The sequence below is a fragment of the Macaca thibetana genome, chromosome 11 (assembly GCF_024542745.1).
Source record: "Macaca thibetana thibetana isolate TM-01 chromosome 11, ASM2454274v1, whole genome shotgun sequence".
Lineage (NCBI taxonomy): Eukaryota > Metazoa > Chordata > Mammalia > Primates > Cercopithecidae > Macaca > Macaca thibetana.
Genome location: NC_065588.1, coordinates 70,867,824 through 70,891,494, shown reverse-complemented (window position 1 = coordinate 70,891,494; position 23,671 = coordinate 70,867,824). Strand labels below are relative to the sequence as shown.

General features: G+C 35.1%; 1 protein-coding gene and 1 pseudogene across 1 annotated transcript in view; one reads left to right on the top strand and one right to left on the bottom strand.

Annotated features, from left to right (window-relative positions):
• The window catches only part of GLIPR1 (GLI pathogenesis related 1), an 897,418-nt gene that overhangs the window by 821,186 nt on the left and 52,561 nt on the right, over nt 1-23,671 (bottom strand). The gene's annotated exons all lie outside the window — the stretch shown is intronic.
• On the top strand, nt 17,999-18,372 carry LOC126931340 (microtubule-associated proteins 1A/1B light chain 3B-like; annotated as a pseudogene).

Below are 23,671 nucleotides of genomic sequence, written 5' to 3'. Positions count from 1 at the left end.
TTTCTAACTTTCTCCTGAAGTTTCAGTGATGCAGAAAAGGAAGCCAAAAGGAAGACAAAAGCAGCTCGACTTTCCTTCTTCTTTCTTACTTTTTCAATTTTTTAAATTTTTAGTCACATAAAACATTTCTAATGAGAGGAAGAGATGTGTCTACTTAGTCCTCAGGGCATTTAAACATTGAGATTAACACATTATCTTTATTGTAAGCATGTGGGTAACTTCTTACAAATTTTGAGAACTAAAAATAATATGCTCTTGAGAGCACACTGGTTTACACTCCCATTTACACCAAAGTGAACTAGAATATTTCAAGAAGGAAAATGGTAAGATGGTAGAAGTCGCTGGCTGGAACAGGAGATAATTTCAGATACTATCGTAACTATACAGGTGACTTAATAAAGGTTCTCACTAAAGATTGGAAATTTGGATGAATAAAATGAGATGGATTCAAGAGACTTTTGGAGGTAGATTTGACATGAATCTGTGATTAAGTTTGGTGGGCGAGGAAGAAGGAGGGAATAATTATGTCTAAAGTTTCTAGGGGTCATGGTGGATGATCATGAACAAAACAAGAGCCAGTATGTGGTATATTAGGAAGATAATTTGTTTCTAATCTTGGATCTGCCTCAACAAGTTGTATGACCTTACGAAAGTCTATTAAAATCTTGAGTCTCTGTTTATTCATTCAGTAAAGAGGTGGCATATTCTTGAATAAATTAATCACTTGATCTCTTTCAAATCAGGGTAACATGCATCTATTACCCTAGCATCTATTGTGTGGTCATTTAGCCTGAGCATTAATAAGAGAGAAGCAAATTAAAGAGAGTACATTTATAAAGTGGAATAATACTATTTACTCACATGAAGCATTTATAAAATAATGAAGCTAGAATTATTGAAATTCAATTTTTATACCACAAATGTAGATACTATAGAAGTTTATTATAGAACAGATTAATAAAGAACTCACATTTTACATTAAAAAAAATCTTATAATGCACCCATGAAAACGCTGCTTCAAAAGGTTCTAATTATGAAGAGATTATTTGAGAACTGAGGTGGATAGATAAAACAACAACTATAACAAATTTTCTAATTTTTACAACAGGGAAACAGCAGAGCCAGTTTTAAATTCAGTTGTATCAGATTCCAAAATTCATGCACTTATGCTGTACCTTGTTAGGCTTCAGTATTACGTAATATACTTCAATAGTTAAAACAGCTATTGCCTTCTTTACTTGGAGCAAAACAAATGCATTGGCCCTATTCTCAAGATTGTGTGTGATTATTTGCAACTAATATTTAAGACCAACTAACATATTATTTCAGTATAATGTTTTTGTCATTGAAGTTTTTGAAACAAATGCCGGTAATAAGAAAAAAAATTACTGGTTGAAATGTATTTAAGAATTGAGTTATGCTGCCATCTAGTGATGATTTGCTGCTGATATTGCTTGAGTATGCCTCTTCCACCACCAAAAAAAAGTCAAGTGAATTAAAGCCTTTTGTAAGTGCAAAAAGAAGGCTAACAAAACTATTAAATAGGTGAACATAGATTTGCATCACAAAGCTCACACAAATTAATGTTAGCAAAAATATAAAGTGATAGTAAAATACTAATACTAATGAAAACCTCTATTATTTTTTTTTCTTCTGAAAAGTGCATCAGTTTACATACAAAATATAATGACGTCCTTGAGTAGAATATCCACACCTTTTGTTTTGTGGATTCCAGATTTTTGTTTTATTAGTTAAAATATATACTCTTCATCATTTATACTTCATCTCAGTTTAGACAGATTATGTTTTAAGCAAAGCAGCTTCTTTCGGCCTACTCTGGAAGTGAGAATAAGAGTCAAGAACATCAAAATGAAGCAGAGAGGTGGCCTTGTAGGAGTCACAGGCAGAGAAGGAAGCAGCAAGGAGAATGGAGAACAAAAAGGATTCATTTTAATGTCAATTCGGTGCAGTACCCAGGAGAACACAAAATTTAGTGGGAAAACTTTAAGGAAGAATCTAATAGGAACCTAGTAGCAGGGATCTCAAAGCATTGTAATTGGTGTATTATATAAAATAAATGCACAGGATTTCAATTTCCAATAATTAAATCTGAAACTACTCTAGACCTATTAGATATTGATTCTGATTCAATTTCATACAATCAAATCTGAAACTACCCTAGGCCTATTAGCTATTGATTCTGGTTTACAGGTGACTATTATGTGATGATAGAGATCCGCAGCCTTAAAGGGTGGCACACGCAAAACAGTTGTAAGAACAGAGGAGAAAAAGGAGAGAGACGAGATTCTGAAGCTCTAAAGCACATTCAACACATTCATTTCCTTTTTCAGTGCATTGGAATTACTAACGCATGAGATGCTAAGCATTGTGTTAGGCACTGTTATATATTTAAACTCCCTGCTGTTAAGAAATTTGTAACTGAGTCACAGAGAGACACAGCTATAAATTATTTATTGAATAAGCCAAATGTGGGAGGCATAATCAGAAGAAGACTATTGTTTTGTTCTCTCCTGCCACTACCTACACACTCACTCTCCCAGATCTCCATGCCCAACCTCTTAGCAACATTTTGGGAAATCCATAATTCTCTGGTAATATGGGGCTATTAGCATTAGAATTCAATTAGAATTGTCCAGTTTAAAAATGTACCACAATGTATAAACTAATCTGAGTTAAAACCTACTCTCTCGCCTACTTCAGTGTTTCTTCCCCATAATCACTGGGAATCACAGAATCATAGAACTTCATATAGAACTTCATATTGAAAAGGGCTTTAAAAGAAAAGAGAATGACAACTCAGCCTTTACTTGTGGCCCTGAACTCAACAGGGAGGGCAAAAGACAGGCCCTGGAATTTTTTTTTTTTTTTCTCATTTGCTCTCCCTACTTGATTTCCTTTCCCATCAGCTGTTCTACTATTGACTTCTACAGGAGAGGGTTAGAAGAAGGGATGATAGAAGTAAAAAGAAAGGCCTTTTGATTTGGCTTGTGCTGTTTGTTGTTTCTTTGTTGTGGTAGGGACTCAAATAGCTTTCTATCACAGAAAAACCCTGGATACCTCAGAGACACCTTCCCACACTCTGTAATGTGCAAGAACTCTTTCTAATTTGTGACTTCAAATGTTTACTCTCACTCACTCTCTTGTTTGTAAGCTCCAGGAGGGCAGAGACCATATATTTTGTCACTGCTGTATATAGAGCACTAATATAGTGCTCTGTGTTTGTGTTTGAGCACCGGGAATCATAGAATTATAGAACTTCATATTGAAAAGGACTTTAAAGGAAAAGAGAATGACAAGTGGGCTCCAGTTCAGGTAAAAGCAAACTGGGGACAGTTTGATGAGAAAAAGGAAATGTATGCTCATCTTTTAACATACATCTATTTATGGACTTTATTTGGTTAGCCAACTGGTCAAGTCTATGTTCTATTCTCCACCACTGTGTGGAGATTCACCTACAAAACATGTCCTGGGAGGTGGGAAAGGATAATGTTCACCTTTCAGGACAACCCACAAAGAACACCCATACAGTCCACCTCAATGGTTTCCAAGGAAAATCCTATATTAACTTTAGATTAAAATTCCACTTAAAGTTTAGGATCTCTCAAAGGGAATGTTTGATTTGGTAAGGTCTGATTTAGGCTCATTTTGTTCTAGAACTTTAAATCAATTTATGGCAAGATTTTAAAATTAACCTCTTCCACCTGACTCTATATACAGCAATTGAAAGAAAAGTTAAAAAGAACATTTGAAAAGGAGGACAGGAGTGTTGCCCGACACTCTACTGTACAGCTTGTGGGGTTCAAGACTGAAGCCACAAACCTCATGTCTGTTAAATACAGTAAGAATTTCTTCAAAGGTTTAGCTTATCTAACTTCCCTTGTTCTCTGTTTCGTGCTTTCAAGGCCATGCATTCTTACTCTTTGTGTCTCCCTGTCCTGGTCTCAGTAGACAACTCCCCTGTCAGTCCTTATCTACAGAGCCTACATTCCACATCTGCTGCTCACCCTGTAAATTACCCCTCCCGCCACAATGGCTTTTCCTGTCAAAACTGCCCTTTCCGCCAGTGTAACCCCTTTCCTGCACCCTTCAGATTAGCTAACCACAATCAGTTTAGATTGTGCGGTCCAGCTCCAGCCAGTGGAGACAGGACACCGTGGTAGAAACCAATCGCGTTAGAAATAAAAGCCCCTGCTTTCCTTTGTTCAGTGTGCTCTCACTATTGCTCCATCCGCAAGATGCACCCTTCTATATAAGTAAATTGCCTTGCTGAGAAAACTTTTGCCTGAGTGCTATTTTCACTTGGCAGCACCGAGCATTTACTTCCAACATGTGGCTACTGAGCATAGAAATGTGGATAGTCCAAGTTCAGATGTGATGTGAGCGTAAAGTACACATTGAACTTTGAAGACTTGGTACAAAAAAAGTTAAACATCTCTAATGTTTTTATGTTGATTATAATTTGAAATAATATTTTGGATATATTGAATTAAAATATATTATTAAGTTCATTTCACCTGTTTATTTTTACTTTCATTAATGTGGCTACTAGAAAGTACAAAATAACATGTATAATTTTCATTGGACGATATTTGTCTAGAAAATAATCTCCTGGGCTGGAAGAGCAAAAATTATTTGCCCTTAAAGGGAAATCGTGTCTTTGTCCTCTGAACTGGGGAATTCTTTCCTTCAGTAAAGTGCTGGTTGCTGTCTCTGTCCTCTCTCCCCTCATTTAAGACCTACACCCATGCATCCTCCTTAAAGTCGCTGTAAATAATTTCCCCACAAACCCAGGTTGTGTGCTGTTACATGTTGCAATGTGTATTTTTACTTCAAAATCTAAAGAGAAACTCCTTGCCCACAGGTATATCTTTGAAACACTTTCATTCCTCAGTGTTTCTAATTCCTGCTTCTGAAAATGAGATCATGGGAGATTCAAGAAAGTCTTATCTTTATTTTAGCATGACAGCATTTCCCATCCTAGACACTGATGGAATTTATATAATACCCACCTGAGGCAAATGGCATGGAGGTTTTTGCCACTCAAGCAGTAATTATGTGAATTCTGACCACCTTACTTCCCATACTAGATATATTTTTCTACTGTATTTCTTGGTAATATTTTCCTTGCAAACAACAGCAACTGAAATCTATATACTTGAAATAAAAACAAATTAATTAGAAGGCTATTCAGATGCTATGAAACAACAAGGTTGTATATAAGGCAGCCATACAACTAAACCACAGGAAGAATTAGAACTAGAATTTGGAAATGCATTAAAATTATTTCCTTGTGTCTTATATTTAATTCTCTTTTTTGTCCGTTTAATTTTTCTTTCTTACTTTTGATTGACTTTTTCCAAAGGACAGAAAACATAACTGTGGAATCTTAGGGGAAAATTAATAAACACATAAAACGTTTTCATATTTTAGTTCAATAGCACTTACTATTCTCTGAGTAGTCACTCAGCTTCAAACTTTATAGTTATTTCTAAATGTCCTGATACATTGCTTTTGTATAGAATTCGGGTAACACTCTTTTTTATTCCTCAGTTTTCCTTGGCTTTTCATTATAATTACTGTTATCCTAATTCAAGGTCACTTTGTTCCTTCCTTGACTTCCCATTTTGCCTTTCATCTCTACCTTTTTTCTTCTTTCACTGTATTGGAATTCAAATTAGAAATACCAAAAATCTTCTAATGGTAAGGATTGTGTCAACTGACTTCACTTGAGGCTTCCTTTCCAGGGGAGTGAATGGTTCTGTCTCACTGGCATACCAAGTGCCACTGGGGTATGAAAAAAACTCCTGCAGCTAGCTTGGTGTCTGCTCAAATGGCTGCCCAGTTTTGTACTTGAAACCCAGGGCCCTGGTGGTGTAGGCACCCAAAGGAATCTCTTGGTCTTTGGGTTGCAAAGACTGTGGGAAAAGCGTAGTATCTGGGCTGGAAGGCACTGTTCCTCAGGGCACAGTACATCATGGCTTCCCTTGGCTAGGGGAGGGAGTTCCCCAACCCCTTGTGCTTTCCAGGTGAGGTGATGCCCCACCCTGCTTCTGCTTACTCTGCATGGGCTGCACCCACTGTCTAACCAGTCCCAGTGAGATAAGCCGGATACCTCAGTTGGAAATGCCTAAATCACCTGCCTTCTACATTGATCTTGCTGTGAGCTGCAGACCTGAGTTGTTCTTATTTGGCTGTCTTGCCCATGTAAGCTGCAGTATTGTTAGCTATAGACACGTTGTATAGCAGATCTCTAGAAATTATTCAACTTGAATAACTGAACTTTATACCAATCCAATAGCAAATACCTGTTTTCTTGTCTCCCCAGCCCCTGGCAACCACCATACCATTCCCTGTAGTATGAGTAGCTATGATATTCCACATATAAATATAAATGATATTTTAATATTCCACATATAAATGATATCACACAGTATTTTTCTTTCTTTGCCTGGTTTATTGCACTTAGCATAATGTTCTCTAGGCCTATTTATTTATTTTCTAAGGATGAATAATGTTTTATTGTATGTGTATACCACATTTTTCTTTATCCATTTATTTGTTAGTGTACATTGAAGTTGTTCTCATGTCTTGTGTCTTATAAATAATGCTGCAGTGAACATAGGAGTGCAGCTATCTCTTCAAGATCTCTTGTAGCATTTTGTGATTGACATAGTTTTTAAATTTATGAATGCCTAGCCTTTTAATTTCTCATTATGGTAGCAGAATTCCTTAATTTAAGAATACTGATGGAGAGAGGCAAATACTCTCCTTGTATAAAAACTGAAAATGTTAGCTACTCATGATCTCACTCTTCCTTGCAGCTGACCTTGACTTGGTAGCTTCTAAAGAAGCATCTGTTTTTCTCGGCTGGTGAGGATAGTAGTAAATGATGAAAGGTGACATCTGTGAAAACATAAATACTTTAAGTACTTGAAGGAATATTCAACACATCGATACTGTAGTGTGTTTTTTGCCTTGTTTCTGGAAATTCATTAAAAACTTTGCTCTTTAGTCTTTCCAATGATTCATTTAACAAACTCATTTTCTACTTTTTCACATAGAGGCAGATTCTGAACTGAAAATTTGACTGGTTCCAACTTCATACTTTGTATTTTTAAGACTTTCCTTCCTTTGGAATTTGCAAAGAATGCAGTCTTTATGTGTCATTTTTTCATCCATTTTATTATAAACTGCTTTTTCATGGAGTCCTTATTTTATATATTTCTTTATTATACATAATATTTAAGAAAATGACATTTTAATATGGATGATTGAATGAACATGTGATTACATATTAATAGAAAAAGCCTAGGCCTGAGAAATACTTAAAGCAAATACTAACTTTTTTTTTTTTACATAAGCCATAGTATCTCTGGGTCACAGATTTTTCACATATAAAATGAAATGGCCAGGTAAGTTTTATGGGCCTGGAAATTACATATTATTTGTCTTAGTTTATTCTTTTCTGTAGATCTTGAAGGTAAGGACCTTTTGATATAATATGCTTCTGTAAGATTTCAGAAGCAGGTGTACCTAAAATAAATTTTCAGCCCAAATTAGATACATGTTTTTTTGTTTTTCTGCCCACAAACTAAAGATTGGCTAAACAAGTGCCAAAATAACTTCAGCTCAAGGGAAGAGAGCTACCCTGTGTATTTCTGTATTTCTGTTCCAGGATAGTCCTACTTCCATTGTCTCTTCTTTTTGTAATCTCAGTTCCTCCAATTCTGCCTGAGACTAAGCAGCTTAGCAATTAGAGTAGCTTAGTGTTTTCCCGATCTTACTTCCTGTAATTGATCTGTCTCAGATCCCCAGCTGCCACTCTCTAGTGGCCTTTTTATGTCAGTATTTGCTTGGAGATGAAACAGTAAGTGGCAAGCATATCCGAACTTTCCCTCTGTGTCTCAACAGATATCACTAATGAATCATGTCACTCTTTCTTGCTGAGCGTGCATATGTTCAGCCACTCCTCAGAACACCACTCCAGGAAGTCAATACCAATCAAGGTTGGCACAGTTTGTTGCAGACACTTTATATTAACTCACTCACCACTCACACACTCATTTCAATACTTCTTTGGCTTGTTTTCTTGAAAAATAGAGGCTGGCCACATATAAGCTGCATTTTCTAAATATCCTTTTAACTAAGTGTGCAGGCGTGGGACTTAGGTTCTGCCAAGCAGATGCATCTGCATAAAACATGAATGAAGAGAAAGAACACAAAGCAACTGTTGCATGTGGGTTTCCTGGGGTAGATGTGATACAATTTCTAGTTTCTAGCTCCTATTGTAGAGGCAATGGAAATGGCAATACCTTTCCCTTTCAGTGACTCCATGATGTGGTTGGGCATTTCTTCTAAATATGTTGTTCTTCAAGTGCATCTTCTACACATGTAGTAGCCAAGCTTAAAAACCACCGCAACAATTCTGTATTATGTGGCGTCCACTAACCAATTCCTTAAGAAATAAACCAGCTAGATAGCCTCTAGTGTCTGCAGCTAAGAATGGTGACTATTCAAAGTTGAAATACACTTGTTACCTTTGTTGGTTAGTAATGCGTTTGTGAGTAATAAATCCAATGAATAGTGGTTGAAACATGGAACCTGTTTTTCACATGGTACTCAACAATGTCATCCCAAACAATCTTCAACATCTGAATTTCACTTCATTGTTAAAACATGGGGCATTTACCTCCTTATATTGTCTGCACACCAGGCAGGAGGGAAAGGGCGGGCTAAAGGTTTACTTCTAACAATACATTATTTGAGAAGGGATGCCATATCAGGGATTATTGTTGACATCTCAGTGACTAGAACTGTGTCTCATGTACTCCCTGAGGCCTGAAGGTTGGTATTTCACTATCCTTTTTCTATAATACAGACAAGCAAGGGAATCAATATTATATATTATGTTGAGTTAGACGTCCTACAATGTTTGCAACACTGTTATGGCCTTACTTGCTGTTGTCACCTAGGGCTCCTCTGATAAACTCCAACCAAATATTACTCAAATGCCAGGCTACCTTGAAGATATTATGGATTTGATTCCAGATCATCACAGTAAGGTGAACATTGCAATAAATCACGTGATTGTTTTGGTTTTCTGGTCTATATAAAACATATTTTTACATTATACTGTAGCCTACTCACACGTCTCCTGATTTTGTGTGTGTGTGTGTATATATATATATATATATATATATATATATATATATATCTCCCCCTATACAAACACAAGAGTATAGATAGATAGACAGACAGAGATAGAGAAGGGGAGAGACACAGAGACATACTGCAGAGATGTGTGTTTGGTTCCAGACCACTGAAATAAAGTGAGTCATACAATTCTTTTGGTTTCCCAGTGTTTATAAAAGTTATGTTTATACCATACTATAACTATTAAGTGTGCAATAGCATTGTGTCTAAAAACTAAGGTACTTACCTTAATTTAAAAACTACTGTTTTTCTTTTGTTGTTGTTGTTGTTGTTTTTTAAGACAGGGTCTCACTGTCAGCCAGGTTGGAGTGCAGTGGCTCAATCTTGGCTCACTGCAACCTTCTGGGTACAAGCAATTCTCATACCTCACCCCCCTGCCCCAGGATCTGGGATTACAGTCGCCTGTCACCACACTCAGCTAATTTTTGTATTTTTAGTAGAAATGGGGTTTCACCATGTTGGCTAGGCTGGTCTTGAACTCCTAACCGCAAGTGACCCACTTGTCTTGGCCTCCCAAAGTTCTGGGATTTTAGGCATGAGTCACTGTACCCAGCCTAAAATTACTTTATTTCTAGAAAATTTTAATCTTCTGAACCTTCAGCAGGTGGTAATCTTGTTATTGGTGGAGAGTCTTGCTTCGATGTTGATGGCTGCTGATCAATCAGAGTAGTGGTTCATGAAGGCTGGTGTGGCTGTGGCAATTACTTAAAATAAGGCAATAATGAAGTTTGCTACATTGATTGATTCTTCCATTCATGAAGGATTTATCTATAATATGCAATGTTGTCTGGTAGCATTTTAGCTACAGTAGAGCTTCTTTTAAAATCAAAGAAATCCTCTCAAATCCTGTTGCTGCTTTATCAACTAAGTTTATGTACTATACTAAATCCATTATTGTCATTACAACAGTACTCCTAGCATCTTCACTACGAGTGGATCCCATCTCAAGAAATCACTCCCTGCTCATTCATGGGAAGCAACTCTCCATCCATTGATATTTTATCATCAGATTGCAGCAATTCATTCACATCTTCAGACTCCACCTCTAATCCTAGTTCTCTTACAATTTCCACCACACTTGACAGTTACTTCCACCATTGTAGTATTGAACCCCTCAAAGTCAGCCACGAAGGTGAAAATCAACTTCTTCCAAACTCAAGCTAATATTTTTATTTTGACCTCCACACATGAATCACTAGTGTTCTGAATGGCGTCTGGATTGGAGAATCTTTTCCAGAAGTTTTTCAATTTACTTTGCCCAGATCCATCAGAATTACCAAAATGTGATACAGACACAGAGTAAGCACATACTGTTAGTAAAATGGCGCCAACAGATTTGCTAGACTCAGGATTGCCAAAAAACTTCAATTTCTAAAAAATGCAGTATCTGCAATGTGCAGATAAATAAAACCAGGTATGCCTGTATTTAGATGAAATATTTAGTTACCAACTTGATGGAACACAAACATACCAAAAAGCCCATCTGCTCATAAGTAACTTTCCAAAAGCTTGTCATTGAATGTGAATTTTCCACTTTTAGAGTCACATATTTGGATTAAGATATTTGGCATCCAGAGAACATACGCTCAATTGCATATTTATTATTCAGTAGTGGCAGCTCAAAAACTCATCACTACTTACTATCTTTTTACTCCAGAGAAAATTATTAAACAGGCATGTAAATCTTCATTCAGAATAGAGCAGAGTAGAAGCTGCATCTGAGGAAGGAAGAGGAAGCCTGGAGAGACTACTGGGCAACATGAGCAATTGGAATGGATTCCAGGAATTAAGTGAAATGAAGAGGGAAACAAGTGCACAAAATCTTCTGTCCCAATCATACCTTTAAATGGGCCAGTTCCAATTAGGAATACATATGAAACATTTCCTTCATATATGTTAGAGGTTTAGAAGATTAATTCACAGCACCCTTCTCTCCTCTGTTTGAGGTTGAAACCAACTGAGAAATGACCAGGTAGATGGAAAGTACAAATTTTCTCTTGTAATCATGTCCATATGCTATTCTTAAATATTTGGTAAAATCAGTTTATAATAGTTGACCTTTGAATTATCCTTATTACCCACTAACTGGCACACTTCAACATCCCCAGCCTTCACAATGCATATACGTGCACAAACACATACACACTGTGTTAGTCCATTTTCACACTGCTATAAGGAACTGCCTGAGACTGGGTAACTTACAAAAGAAAGGTTCAATTGACTCACAGTACAGCATGGCTGGGAGGCCTCAGGAAACTTACAATCATGGCTGAAGGCAAAGGGGAAGCAAGACACCTTCTTCACAAGGCAGCAGGAAGGAGAATGCATGCGAGAGGAACTACCAAACACTTATGAAACCATAAGATATTGTGAGAACTCATTCACTATAATGAGAACAGCATGGGGAAAACTGTCCACATGATCCAAGTACCTCCTCCTGGTGAGTCCCTGGATATGTAGGGATTATGTGGATTAAAATTCAAGATGAGATTTTGGGTGGAGACACAGCCAAACCATATCACAAATACACATACACACACACACACACACACACACACACACACGCGGAAGTTCCTTGTACTGACGGCAGGCAAAACTGAAGAGGAATAAGAGTAGGCTGAGTCACATGTAACCAGTTCATATCCCCCAGTCATCCATTAGATGTCTTTCCACTTGCTTTGCGTTGGTGAGTGAGAATAGAGGCAAGGCAAGACAAGAGTACAGGAGCGGCACTGTGGTGGAAGGCTCTCCCCACAAAAACATAAAGAAAGGGGAATACACATTTATGTACTCTCCACTGACGATTCTTAGGAGTTAAAGTCAGAGAGCTAGGGTAAATAGTGACAAAGCAATTACAGACAATAATGCTATCATCATTAGTATTTCATCATCCTACATTATTGTTAAAGGATAACGAGAAGTCATATTATGCTGTTAGAGCATTATACTGTAGCCTTCCTATAATACTTACAGAAAAACATTTTAAAGGTAGAAAGTATACTATGCCTTCCACTATCTTTCCAAAAGATTTCCATCTTATTTGTGAGGCAAAATAGAGATTAAATAACAATATAAACAATTTGGCTTACACGTATGTCTCCAGTCTCAACCCCCTCTTGTTCTGAATTCATTTTATAGTCTAGAATAAAAAAATCTGCCTATAATGATCATGATACATTTCATATTACTCTTTGCCTCTGCACTTGTGCTTTTGCTATTTCCTCTCCTCAAAATGGATTTTCATGCCTCTTTTATCTAACATTAAGTATCTTTCAAATCTCAGTTCAAGTATTATTTTATTTCACTAGGAACATTTCCTTGAATCTTCTGGATGCAATAAGTAGCCATCTTCCGTGAGTTAAGAATAACACTTTTGACAGTATTTGAAATTGTATGTCATATATTTGTTAAGTCCACTGGAATATAAAAGGTTGAGGGTCATTATTTTTTTAAATATTTGCATCTTTCTAACTTAGCACAGAGCTTGTTCTATAGTAGGCACTTAAGTGCTTTTTTGAACTAGAGAGGGGAGAGACAATAGAGTTATTAGGACGGAAAGGATTCTCAGGAAGGGCAAATCGTGCATGAAGAGACAATTAATCAAAATATATTTTAGAAATTTTGTAGATGGCATAGTTCTAAATATAGTAGATCTTTAAGTTTTGAAATGGCACATTAATATTTTAAAATCTTAAAAGGGTAATATTTTTATAATTAAAAGGGAACACCTTTGAATGACACTGAATTCATTAAAAAAATTCCAGAAAGATAACTAAAGAGACTCTTGTAAAATGATCAACCCCTAGATATGTGTTTATATTTTTCTATTTTGTATCATAAGCATCATTAGATATTAATGATTAATTCATAATCACTCAACATTGTGATTCAGAATGTGTCAATTACATAAACTGCTCAATTCTAACACCAGAATGGTAGATAATAAATTGAATTTACATTCTGAGGTGTATTCTAAGAAACAAATATAAATCATAATAATGTAGATATTTTTCATTCATTCCTGATTATAACACCACATTATGAAGTCAATAACCTGCTTCTTGAAGAGCATCTATTGAACATAATATTGTTATATTTGGATAATCTGCAAGCAAAATCTTGTTTCTCAAATTGCTTCCCTGGGGGAAATCCTGGTAGAACATTGCTATTCAGTGATAAAGCAGACTTGGTTTTTTTCAATCAAATTTATGGAGATATTTTCTCCTACACAGATCTGATAAGATTGACATCCTTCTGTTCAATTCTTCTGTGTAAAGGCTATAGAGGAAGCATTACACATCTATAACACCATGTAGAGACAAACCAGTTACTGGCTACTCTAGTCAAGAACCAAACTCCCTCATTCTCAACCTTTTGGTTTATGTCTTAATATATTTGAGTTCTGGCTTTAGTTTAAGTTCACTATTCCAATTCTGTAATTCTGTGTTATTTATTACTTATTTAAATATATAATTAAAAACTTAGATCTGCAAGTATTTGCATGAGATTTTTACAGAAACTTATGTTTTGATTTTCATAAAATATCAAAATGTATTAGAGAAATATTGATTTCAATTTTTAAGATTTACAATTTACTAGGACCAAATTAAATGCTTTGTAGCTAATGCTAATTCATATAAATCAACCCTTCCTCACTTAGCAATGCCAAACTAAATGATAAAATTTTTATCCACCTACCTAATCATTGCTAGAACCAATCATTTATTTGAATTTGTGTTTTCTCAGTCATTCATGCTCAATGAATCATTCTTAGAACTGCTCAGTCCTAAAGAGATTTGACAAATGTTGCACTTAGAAATAGCTTTGTTTTCCAAATTGCATTTTCTGCACTTCACTTCTTTTTTATTACTAAACATATTTGCATAAAAATAATATCAAATTAAAAGAGTTGCCAATTTCATTTTAATTGACTTAAAATTCTCTTGAAATTGTTATAAGCCAAAAAACATACAATTGTTTCCTATAGTTTGTATGTGTTGAAGAGAAAACACATCCAACTGAGTTCCTAGGGGTACCTTTGTAAATGTACTGCTTTATTCTATTATTCCAATCAAAAAACTCTAAAATATAACCTAAAAACTACCTCAACTAACTTTTAAATTAATCTCTGTGTCTCTGCTAATGCAAAACAGAAACATTTGATTTCATAAAATTAAATGAATTTCAGAATACTTAGGTCTTTCTATCTCTATGAGTAGCACTATGCAAAATCAATTTCAGATCAATTATGAGCATTGCAAGGAGTAGTCACCTGAAAACATACTAAAAATATGTAACCAAGATAATTTTTACAGCTTTCTTCTTTTATTTCTTCCTTCCTGTAATTTTTCTTTATGTTTGCTGTACAACAGCCATTAATACGTCACAATGATGTCTGAAAAACTGCATATTTGTTCTTGTTAATTTGTTACCATTTGATTTGTTTGTTTTCACCATAGCAAGCATTCAGACAACTACAACTTAAAACATCAGGAACTTATTTTTCTGTTTACTTACTTTCATGGTAGATTTTTCTTTTGAAAGTGGTGATATTTCCCCCCTTTACTGTGATTTTTCCTAAAATATATATCAATATTATAGTAACAATAACACATTGTTTATCTTTAGGACTTTTAGTGGAAAAATGAATTTTTATTTACAGTTCTGTAGTTTTTCCTCTCCATTTTTTTCTTTTTTTTTTTGAGACAAAGTTTTGCTCTGTCACCCAGGCTGGAGTGCAGTGACTCAATCTCGGCTCACCGCAGCCTCTGCCTCCCAGGTTCCAGCGATTCTCCTGCCTCAGCCTCCTGGGTAGCTGGGATTACATGCACACACCACCACGCCCAGCTAATTTTTGTATTTTTAGTAGAGACAGGTTTCTCACCATGTTGGCCAGCTGGTCTCAAACTCCTGGCCTCAGGTGATCTGCCACCCTCCTGAAGTGCTGGGATTACAGGCTTGAGTCATCGTGCCCGGCCTCTCCTCTCAGTTTCATCTTGCATTTTTCTTTGTCTCCATCAATGTCATCATCACTGCTCGAGCCTATGTTATGCCTATCTTAGACCTAGATATTGCTACATCCTTTTGGCTATTTTTAAAACTTTAAATTTTCTTTCTCCCGTCTAATCAAACCTGTGCAAAATTTACAGAATTATCTCACACAAAAAAGGTTTTATTCCTCTGATCAAAATCTGCAAAAATTCTACCTATTTGTGTCATATTTATTGTAAAGCAGTTTCTCTGGTTTGAAATTTATCATAATGGAACAGAAAAGTCAGTACTATAGAAAAAATTAATAAGCGATTTAAATTATTCAACACTGTCACCTTTGCTTGAAATTTCCCTCATTCCCCCTCACCTGCCTTTCTGTGAGCGCTTTCCCTGCTTAAGGTGTGAGTCAGTTCTAGATCACGCTGGTGCTTCCTTAATTTTTTTTCTTACTCCATTTATATTTTTTATTTTTATTTCTGAAGGTCAGGAACATTATACCACAAGGTTGTCCTGATTCTGAAAACATTTTCCATTCTTTGTCCCTATTTTATTTATCTCATAGCTAATGATTTCTCTAAGAAGTGATAACCTTGTCTTTTTTCTCATCTCCAATTTGTTGTCTGAGGCTTCACTGGGAAGCCATGAAGGCCTTTGATTCTGGACAGAAATACTACACCAGGTAGCCTGAATCCAACTAGAAAAAGTCAAAAGAAAAAGAGTGCATTAACATTGTCATCCAGCTCGGTCACCTTGGGTAACTATGAGACTAATAGAATGTATTTAATCTCCTCTCCCTGTAGAGAGCTGATCGCCGTATGAAATCCTACGTCATCTTCCCAGGTATATTCTCAAGGACATTAAGCTGTCCATGCTGGAAAAATACTAACTAGAAATATGTGCTAGTAATGTTTTAGCCTAGCAAATTTTTACATAAATTTTACATAAATTGTTAGTAGCATATGTAAAGATAAGGAGTAAAGTGTAAATGTAAGTAGAACTAAAAATATAGTCAATCAAGAGTGAAACCAAATGTTGCTGACTCAAACCCTTACATTCCTCTAACTTACTAGTTGTGATTTCCTACACAAATAAAGTCTGATTGGATAGCTTCTTCCAAATTGCCCCAATTTGACCAACTTCTCACAGAAGTACAAAGTGGAACTTGAATATTCTGTGTGGGCATTTTTTAAAATTTATTTCACATACAAACACACATATACACATACTTCCTATGTTTAAAATCTGAAATGAGAAAAAGAGTCCTTTGTGGTCACTTTTGGGTTTGACTTTCTCAGTATACTAGGAAACTAGAAAAACCTCATCTAGTTTCCTCAACTGTAAAATAGGGTTAGTATTCATAGCGTTGTACCAAATACAGTCATGCACTGAATAATGATATTTTCGTCAATGACAGAATGAATACACTACACTGATCCCATTCTATTATAATGGAGCTAGAAATTTTCTATCACTTAGTGATGTTGTAGCTGTCTTAAGCTCATAGGGCACTGCATTACTCATGTGTTTGTGGTGATACTGGTGTAAACCTACTACACTATCAGTTTTATATAAAAGTACAGCACACACAATTGTGTACAGTACTCAATGCTTGATAATGATAATAAATGACTATGTTACTGTTTTATGTATTTACTATATTATACATCTAGCATTATTTTAGAGTATACTCCTTTTACTTACTAAAAAAAAAAGGTTAACTATAAAATAGCCTCAGACAAGTCCTTCAGGAGGTATTCCAGAAGAAGGCAGTGTTATCATGGGAGATGACAGCTCCCTGTGTGTTACTGATCCTGAAGACCTTCAAAAGGGACAAGATGTAGAGGGGCAAAACAGTGATACTGATGATCCTGACCCTGTGTAAACTCAGGCAGTTGGATGTGCTTGTGTGCTAGATTTTACAAAAATGTTTTAAAATAAAAAATAAAACTTCAATATAGAAAAAAACTTATAGAATAAGGATATAAAACCATGTTTAGGTTTTAAGCTAAGTGTTATTACAAAAGAATCAACAAATTAAAAAGGAAGTTTCTACAGAAAAATATTATAGTAAGCTAAGGTTAATTTATTATTAAAGAAAAAATTAAAACAAATTTAATGTAGCCTACGTGTGCAGTGTTTATAAGGTCTACAGTAGTGTACAACAATGTTCTTGGCCTTCATATTGGCTCATCGCTCACTTACTGACTCATGGAGACCAACTTCTTGTTCTTCAAGTTCCATTCATGATAAGTGCCCTATATAGCTGTGCCAATTTTTATCTGTTATACTCTATTTTCACTCCACCTTTTCTATATTTAGATACGTTTAAATACATAAATACTAACCATTGTGTTACAATTGTCTACAGTATTCAGTACACTAACATGCTGTATAGGCTTGCAGCCAAGGAGCAATGGGCTATACCCAATAGCCTAAGTGTGTGGTAGTCTATACTATGTAGGTTTGTTTTGTGTAAATACTGTATGATGTTTGCCAAAGACAGAATTGCCTACTGACGCATTTCTTACAAAGTACCCCTATCATCAGACCGGGCATGACTGTATGTGCAAAGCCCAAAAATCAGTGACTTGTACACAGATATGCTATATAAAAGGTTATTGTCATTATTGCCATCATCATTATCAGTAGGTTTATACTTCCTTGTTCCCTATGATGTCTCCACAGCGTTTGAAGAAAATGAGATGGAGAGTCGCATCCGCCCCCACCCCCGCCCTGGGAGCCGCCGGGACCCTCGCGTCCAGACCCCAGCACCATGCGATCGGAGACCTTCGAGCAGCGCAGCACCTTCCAACGAAGGGTAGATGTCCGACTTATTCGAGTGCAGCATCCAACCAAAATCCCGGTGATAATAGAATGATACAAGGGTGAGAAGCAGCTTCCTGTCCTGAATAAAACGAGGTTCCTTGTACCTGACCACTTCAACGTGAGTGAGCTCATCAAGATAATTAGAAAGCGCGTATAGCTCAGTGCTACTCAAGCCTTCTTCCTGTTGATGAAGGGGGACACAGCATTGTGAGCGCCTCCACACCAATCTCAGAGGCCTATGAGAGTGAGAAGGATGAAGGTGGATTCCTGTACATGGTCTATGCCTCCCAGGAGACATTTGGGAAGAAATTATCGGTGTAAAACTAAGAAAATGCATCTATTGTAGAATTTTTTCAACTCTTCCTAAGGAAGGAAAAGGGATGTTACCAACTGAAATCGATCAGTTCATCTAATCAGAGATCTTCAAACAGTAGTGTTCCCACCTAGGAGTGTTAGGAAATTGCGTCTGTACTTCAGGCAGAAAAACTAAGCTCTAAGTGAGCACATTCAGCTTCGGAAACTGTATTATTTAATGTAGGTTAGCTGTTTTCAAATTTTAAAAGTTTAAAAATAAAACTTTGCATGAAAGAAAGAAAGAGAAAGAGAAAGAAAGAGAGAGAAAGAAAGAAGAAAAGAAAAGAAAAAAAGAAAAAAGAAAAAGAGATGTACTGTCTTCCCCTGCCTTGGTGATCAGGGAAGCACATGCTGATGTGGAGATGAGGCACTGAGCATTACAGAGGGAAAACTTCCCTAGAGAATCTCCTGGACCTGCTGTGCACTGCACACATGAAAATCAACTTTTAAATGTTACTGAGATTTGGAAGTTATTATTACTACATAACTTAGAATTTCTGACTAATAAATGAGTTTATTAGCAATGCAATATAGCTTCTTAGGAAGTGACTACAGTCTTTACCAGTTTCAAGCTATGTGTCCCTAGGAACTCTGTATTGCTCTAATTTTTTATCTATTAAAAAGAAAGTGAGACTATTATTATTGTAAAGGATTAATATGACAGTAACGTAAACTTTACAGAAATGTAATATGATAGGATGCTTCACATGTAGGAACCCCTTATCAATTATTACTATTTTTAATATTAAATTTGTTATTTTTAAATGAACTAAATACAACACAGGGCCCTTTGGTAACCAGCATGTATAGTGGAGAATTCAGTTAAAACTTTTTGGAAATACAATCTTATCTGTATCTTGTGGGATTTGGTAGGGTTCTAAATTGGAATAATTTCTATGGATAAAATCTGACAATATATGTAAAATAGATATACAATTATTTGTACAATGGCTATGTACATACACAGATATTCATTGAAATATTATTTGTAACAGCATAGGAAAAACCAAGTAAGCCTAAATAGCTGTCAACAGGGAATTGGTTTACTAAATAATGACAAATTCACATACTAAAACACTATCAGCCATTTTAAAGATGAGGTTATTAATACATAACAATATGGAAGGATCTCAAAAGATATATTGTTGAGTAAGAAAGGTGAGGTGTGGAACAAGGTATAATACAGTGCTATTTATATGAGCAAAAGATATACATGCACAGAAAATCTTTGAGGCTAGAGGATGCACAAGTGACTGATAACACTATTGCTGTGGAAAGAAGTTGTGTTTTGAGAAAAGTAATTAAATGAAGGATGTATTTCTTATTGTACTTCATAAGGCAGGTTTTTTTTTTCATTTTTACCATGCAAACATATCACCTATAAACAAAATAGACAAAAGGAAAGATGATCCATCAGACATACTTTGTCATTATGCAGTTCTGTTTTTAAAGAGTTATTTACAGGTAAGTGAATTGAGTGACATTGACACAAGGTTTTTGATACACTTGAGGGTGATTTTGATATAAAATCACAATTAAAAGACAATTTAGAAGAATTATTTTTCAAGTTTAAGACTAAATATTAAAATCATTAAAATTAAAAAAAATTGTACCTTTAACTCATTCTACAAATTTTTTATTCTATACATAAATTTATTGGATTTGAATAATGATTTCTAAGGGGACTTTAAGGAATGGTTAGTCTTGTTTCCAGATTTAATTACACATCATCAAATTTTAAACAATAAAGTTCTAAAGTTATTATTTTAGATTTCTTTTTAATGTATTTCAGTTCTCTAGCAACAACAACAATAACAACAAACTTCCTAAATATTTAAACTTCTCTTATATGTCTAATAGATCAAACTTAAATTACTAATTAAACTTTTAGTTTGGTTTCAACTTTAACCCTGTAGTCGAGATCAATTACTCAATTACCTATTTTTAAACTGTCTTTAAAAGACTATCACTTTAATAATCAAACTATCTTAAACAATATTTTTACAAGAATACCATATATTGCATTGAAGTAGAATTAAGAGCAAATTGTATATTTTATATCTGCAGAAAGGCTAAGTAACTTAACTGAATTCATATAATTAGATAAAGCAAAATTGGATGCAGGTTTGTCTCATTCTAATATCTATAACATTTACACTATGCTACCTGCCTTTTCTGATAATACCAGAAGCCGACAAAAAAGAATTGTATTAACTCATATATTCATATGTTCAAGGAATAGGAGTAGCTTCAAGTGCAATTGGACAGTGGGGCTCAAAAGGTATCTTCAGCATCCAGTTTTACCCACATTCGTTTGTCTCTCTGTTTCCATTGTGTTGGCTTCATTTTTAGCTGCAGTGACAAGCCTTACATCTACCTATCATTTAATAGAATGCTGGTGTTTAATTTTTCTAACTTTTCCCAGCAAGGACTGCATCACTTTCTCTTGCTCTATTTTGGCATTATCCACATCTCTGAAATATAGCCAGTGAGATAAACTAAATGGATTCACATAGGTAAATCAAGGGTAACCTTTGGAACAAGAGGGTTCTATTTTACCAAATCCTTTGTGTTGAGAGTGCTGGTGTGTTTGTGTATAATAGAAATGTCAGGTTTTAGGAGGTACAAGTAGGGGGACAACTGAAATTGAAAAAGGAGATTCTGAAGTGGATTCTGCCCTACATCCACCATATTTGTCTTCTGAAAACTTGTCGGAATTCTAGAATCACCTATTAATGTTAAAATGTTTGCTTTAAGTTTAATAAACCAACACCTTTGGTGTGATCTGATTAGCTGTGGGTGGGAGGTGTGAGCAAGTGGCCTATACCGGGACAACCCAAGTTTTCCAGAGTAAATGACGGTTGGCAGAGAGCCAGTTTGAAGACTCTTGAAAGAGAGAACTGGACTGTATGAAAGATGCAACAAAATTTAGTTACGTGACATTTGGCTGTAGAGAAGTCTCTTGGCAGATAGTCAAACCCCAGTTAAGAAGCTAGGTATTGAGTCAAAGCTAAGAGATTGTGATACTAACATTATTAAGTAGGCATGGCCAGTGTTGAAGGAATTGGACCTCTTGGCATACAGTTAAGACAGAGACCAAGGGCGAAGTTCTAGGAACCAGAGCTCTATGAGGCAGTGACCAAGATTTGGCCAGACACAAAGGCAGACTTCACAGCTAGATTGGTAACAGCAGATTTTATAAAAATGAGAAGCTGCGTTCTAACTTAAGATTCTCCTACCTAAAGTAAGTAATAGTTATAATAAAAGTGGCTCTAGGCAAGTGGCTTCAGACTTGAAGAGACAGCTCCGGAGAAGTAGAACCTGAAAGTTTCCAATCGAGGTGCCACGTATCCTCAGAACCAATTTCTTGGCCCCTTCGCTTAGAACATTGTTTTCCTTTCTTTTCCCAAAACACTGCCAATACTTATAGTTTATGTCTTCATAATTTTAATAATTGGCTGAATGTACATTTTTGTGTTCATGTGTTCTTGTGCAATTTACACTTTTAAATATCAGCATAGGCAACAATAAATCAACTAAATAACATTGATGCTAAATAACTAATTTTTAGAATTTCAGAAATGTTAGTGCATAACATAAATACAAGAATACCTGTAGTTGTACACAAATTAGAGAGTACACAAATTTTGTACACAAATTAGATTAGTACACAAATTTGTGTACTAAGTTGTACATAAATTAGTTTAAAAATTAATTTCATTTAAAGTTTAATTCACTGTTGAAGATAACGAAGCTGATCCTATTCTTAAAAAAAAAAATCTGGCTAAAATTGCAGACACAGCTTGGAGCATCTTATAGTTGCAGAGGTAAGGAAGTTATTTTTTAAGAAAAAACCCACAAGGATGCAGAGGGGATATGTCAGAGGGGCATAGGAGTCAACTGAAAGAGCTCCCAATGGCCCAAGCTGAAACAATTTAGATAGCAAAGTAAACAAAGTATTACAAGATTATAAACCAAAGCATAAAATAATTATCCATGAATCCATTGACATAAAACACTGAATAAGCAAGTAACTAGGGGAGAATAGACAAATCTGTGAATCTGAAGAGTTATAATAATTTATGTAGATACTATGTTCTCAAGCAGGTGTAGCATAACTTCCTATTTTTTAAGTGTTGGTGTACATAATGACTTCCATCTAAACAGCACAGTATGGGAAGGGGGAGAAGAGTAATTTGATAGCAGAGAAACTGACAAATACTTCCTCAGCCAGGTGACTATGGTGTTTCTCCCAAGAACAAGTGACATCAAACTAATGAGAAAAGCAATTAATTGTGACAAATACACCACACTAGTATGTTAATAATAGGGGAAACTGTTAATAGGTGTGATGGTACATAGAAACTCTCTGTATTATGCTTGCAATTTTTTTTTTTTGTAAATCTAAAACTATTCTAAACTAAAAAGTTCATTTTTTTCAAAAATACATGAAAGCAACTTTTAACAGAAAACCGCTAATTAAAAAAAACAAAAAAAACAAAAAAAACACCTCTGCCAAAAGAAGATGTTTACTCGCCAAACCAAATTCCTTGTTGGACCTAACTTTAAATTTAGCCCTTATTTTATTATTCAGTATTTAAATGATATAATTTGACTCTTATAACAACCAACTTTCAAAAAAATTAGTTACTCTGGCACATAAAAATGACCCTGCCTTTATGAAAAAATATTTAAAGAGAAGAAAATGTAATAGACACTGTCAAAATTTCTCGAAATCAATTCATTAAACTGAAAAATAGAGAAACTTAAAGACTAACCCATTTTTTCAAAAACTGGAAAAAAGTGATTTTATGTTAGAGTACTGCAAATACCTGCAAGTTTTTGACTAGGTTTCTTTCATATTTACACGTCTGTGAATTGCGGTACTTTCTTCCTCTTACGTACTAGCTCATTCTTCTAGGCGGTCCTAAAGACAATCTTGACAATAACCATCAATCCTTGAAAAATTAAGGACTCCATGAACCTTAATTAATGTATGTCTACTTTAAATGTTCTCATACCTTACTCATTTCTAGAACATTATTGTACCAATGATGTTTCATGTGTTAATTTTATAATTTTTGAAATTAATCATATTTTTAGAACAATTTTATATTTACAGACATATTCCTAATTTAGTACATATATCTTGCCCCCAGTTTCTCCTACCATTAACATTGTACATTATTATGATACATTTTTTACAATTAGTGAACCTATATTGATACATTATTAGTAACTACAGTTCATACATTATTTAGATTTT